At 38.4% G+C, this 4105-nt stretch overlaps 1 long non-coding RNA gene across 1 annotated transcript; it reads right to left on the bottom strand.

Annotated features, from left to right (window-relative positions):
- Positions 1–2432: 2432 nt before the first annotated feature.
- LOC131006736 (uncharacterized) lies at positions 2433–3673 on the bottom strand. Its single transcript, XR_009095745.1, has 2 exons — positions 3181–3673; positions 2433–2861 (listed from the first exon to the last, which is right to left on the bottom strand). It is a non-coding gene; the product is annotated as an uncharacterized LOC131006736 (long non-coding RNA).
- Positions 3674–4105: the final 432 nt, after the last annotated feature.

Raw genomic sequence — 4105 nt, 5'->3', positions numbered from 1 at the left:
CCTCATCCCATTCTTTTGCCATTCCTTTCGGCTCTTCCCTCACCAAGCTTGGTGAGGAGGTACGTGGGTGAGTGGTGGGAAATCTGATGTGACTATTCTTCCTTGGCATGGTATCATCTTTTTGCTTCTCTGGTTGTGGTCTTCCAGTCTTGGGTATATAGACTTGCTTTATGGTTTGCTTTGCAGCGCCATGGTATTTCTTTTGAGGCTGGGTTTTCTGTGTAGAGCCGTGGGTTCTAGGTGCATTTCTGAAATCCCTTCGAGTTCGGCTCTGACCCTTTCGGTAGGTGATAGTAGTCCATCCTCCATTCGTATCCTGAGTAGTATTCTCCTGTTCTTTAGGTCTGTCAGCTTTTAATCCTTCTGAGTCCCCTTTCTTATTCATGCATTTAGTTTCAAAGTGCCCAAGTTTAATGCAGTATGAACAGATTTTAGAAAAAAAATCTAACCTTATCTGTTGGTTAATTTTTTTCCATTCGATAGTTTAAGGATCACATTTCTTCTTGGAGGTTTGGATGCATCAGCAATAATTTGGAACCATGGGGCAGTAATTTAACTTTTATAGAATGTCAATTCATCCACGCACACCAAAGTTCCATTGAGGGCTGCTGTCTTTGCAATAGCACGCTCGTTCTACAATTCCAGCGGAAGGTTGGGTAGGCATCCCCACACTATAAACTTGCTAAGGGTCGTTGTGTCAAATGAAAAATCAGGGGTGAGGTAGCACAATGGCACCGTTGATCTCGTAGTATCCACCTTTGTAGATGTGGTCCCTGTCCATCGTTGTTTCAAATGCGAATACCACCCATCTTGTATCGTGGAACGATGTTTTGGAGCCCTTAGGCCATGTTTTTGTAAACTGCAGCACTTGTTCCTTTCGTGGCAGCTTACCTACAAAAAATCCAAGTAAACAATAACCCCAAGATAAATTAGTAGCCATGTAATCATTGGAGTCAAGTATTAGAGTATCTCCCTCTAGTGTAGGTTTGGCCTCAGGGAATATGAGTTTGTCTCTGTTCAAGATCATTTTTGTTTTTGAAATTTTCGATGATTCTAATCCATGGTGATCCCCGCCATTTTCCATTCTCTTCTGTTTCAGTATTAGGGGCTGGGCCTTTATGTTTTGAACCCTCTGGTGTAACATTGGTTGTTGGGGGATTTTGCTCCTGAGTTTGAAGCTCAGCATTTTCTTCATTTTGGATCCATGCAGTCCCTTTTGAGAGGAAGTCCAATTGTGTTTGCTTTGTACGCTCATCAAGGTAAGAAAAATCTTCTTCATCTGTTTGAGGAGTCGGAACCGATGGTAGATTTTCGGCCATCGCCAGATTGTTGAAGAATATGGATCCTGTTGAGAGCAGGTCACTTTGTGCTTACCAATAAGGATGATGGGTTCCTGGATTTGAATAGCAGCCTCCATATACGAATGAAGAGGGGAGCCATCAATCTGTTTCCTCGCTTTGTACTTACCAGCAGTCGCGGCCTTAGAGAGATTTCCAAGTGATGTTCCTTCACTTTTCCTTGGGGAGTTTTGTTAGAAGCCATAGTAAACCTTAATTAGGGTATTTAGGTACGCCGCTGGGGGAAATCCTAATTAGAATTTCGGCCCAGATAGCTGAACTTTGGGCTGTAGGTCCGCGGCCCAATAAGGTCCTTAAAAACGTAATAATATTTTGGCCTAAAGAAACCAATTAAGGTGAAAAACTTGGGCCCAAGTAAGGAGCGGTCCGAAAGTTTTACTCCCTTACTTTTCTTTTTTTCTCTTTTTCCTTTTTTTAAAAATTAAAAATTGTAATTTAACAAACAGACGGATACCCTTTTTTTATATATACATACATATATATATACATACATAGGGGAAGGCTAAAATAAGAACGCTTCTTAAAATATAAATTAGGAACCATTTTCAGCCCTTAGATCATCAAGATCTACGGTTGATTCATCACCTTGTTGGATAAATTCATGGTCCTGAGTTCGAATCCCAAAGGTAGCAAAAAATTATTTTTCGCAATTCATGCCTTTATACAGTTTATTCATGCGTGTTATACATAAAATTCATGCATTTTTGCTGGTTCGTAATTCTTAAAATAAGGGCAGTTTATTGAATAACCGCCCCCTACATACATATATATATATAGGGTTAGGTTATATTGAGAAGCTCAAATGTGTTGAGAAGTTGAGAAGCAATCTAATAGATGAACATGCCAATTAGTTTTTATGAACACGAGTTTGATCTGGGGTTCGATCCTTGTCGGTGACGTATTTTTTAACAAATTAAATAGATTTGTATGTTCGTCAGTTATATTTGGTATGTTCAAAGAATTTATTGATCTAGGGTCTAATTACCATGTTCATCAAAATGTACTAACATGTTCATCTATTACATTGCTTCTCAACTTCTCAACACATTTGAGCTTCTCAATTGAACCACTCCCTATATATATATATATATATATATATATATATATATATATAAATAGAAAAGATAGAGTTAACCGCCTACAGATTCACACACTAAAATTAATGGGGTGGGAGACACGATTGGGAATAGCAATCAGCTAACATAATTAATATGATTAATTAGTCCTTCATGCATGCAATGGCAAAATTAATCACAGATTGTAGCAGGATTATTTAAAATAAGAAGGGAAACTGAAGCAATTTAAAGAAGTCAACCAATACCCACGCCACGTGTAAAAATCGACGCTTAATTGATGTTACCAAGGAAAGCCGTTGGCGGCACGCGCGACTCCTCGGCTTCCCCGAAACAGTTGCCCTAGTTTCCTTTGCACCGGTTGAACTTTTCGTATTCGCCAGAGAGACGACGAAAGACACGAAAGGTCGCCGGATTTCCTGGTTTGTTCCTGTGACAGAGAGATAACCAAACTCTTTTCCTGACAGAATCCGGTGATCAAGTGCGGAGAAAGATAATCACACGACATAACACAACGAAGCACTTAATCCCCTCTGTTTTTCAGGATTAAACGTACTAAAATGAACTCAAATTTCTTGCCTTCTATTTGATACAAAAGGTTCAGCACATGCACAAAATTGAATAAAATCCAAAAGAACTCAGTAGAAATTACCCAATCAATATTAATAGTAACACACGAAAGCTAAAGAACAAAGGGTTTTGATTAAACTTGTGGGTACTCAAACTTCCCACAAAAGATTCCTTGAGACCTTAGTTTTCTAGTTGCCTTGGTTGACGGCGACCACTCCCTTTTAATCGGAGAGTCAAAGAAGGGGAGAACCAGAACCCTTATGCTCTGAATCCGCCGCTCTATTTCCCGACGTATTTGCAATTGACAATTTTATATCGACGATGGTTTGGATTCACTCTTGATTATCCTCGAATTTTGGGGAGGTGTTGACTGAATTTCTTTTGATCTTTTCACCCTCTCACCTTAAGTCAGACAGTGGAGGGAGAGGGGAGACCCCGATCCCTTTATGGCGTGACCTCCTTCCAATCAGTCACCGATTTTGTAAAAGATTAGGAATGATTTTATTCGGTAGAATGGATGTATTTGAGATCATATGGGATATTGGAAGTGAAAACACCACAAGATTTAGGGGAATGAAGAGAGAGAGAGAGAGAAGTCTAGAGATAGATGAGAGCACCAATTCTAGTGAGAGAAAATCTCAACTTCAGTCAGAGCTCTTTCTTACTGAAGTTTATTTTGCCAAACACTTTGAAGAAACAACTTATAAGTTGTTTTAAAGAGCTTATAAGCTCAGCCAAACGCCCTATAATTTCTTAAAAGCTTATAAGTTATCAAAGTGTTAGGATAATTGAGTTTATAAGTGTAGTAACCCGCTCTTTTAATATATTAAAACCAGTAATGCAATAATTAATTATGGCATCTTTCAGTGTTGATCTTTGATTAATTTCGACTTATGACTTGAGTTATATAGTACTTGAAGCAAGAGTTATTATTTCATTTCGCGTGAGAAACCGCTATAAGGATTATTGAGCAGTCAATAATTTTTATTCCAAGTTCATGACTGACTTAGCAAAGTCATGTTATTTAGTAGAAATATTATTTATATTATTAGTTGTTATTATTTTGTACTTGTTTAAGTCGTGAAATTATTCTGGCTTGTGAGG

This window comes from Salvia miltiorrhiza, chromosome 1 (assembly GCF_028751815.1).
Source record: "Salvia miltiorrhiza cultivar Shanhuang (shh) chromosome 1, IMPLAD_Smil_shh, whole genome shotgun sequence".
Lineage (NCBI taxonomy): Eukaryota > Viridiplantae > Streptophyta > Magnoliopsida > Lamiales > Lamiaceae > Salvia > Salvia miltiorrhiza.
The sequence above is the reverse complement of the archived record's forward strand: the minus strand, read 5'-3'. Positions and strand labels throughout refer to the sequence as shown.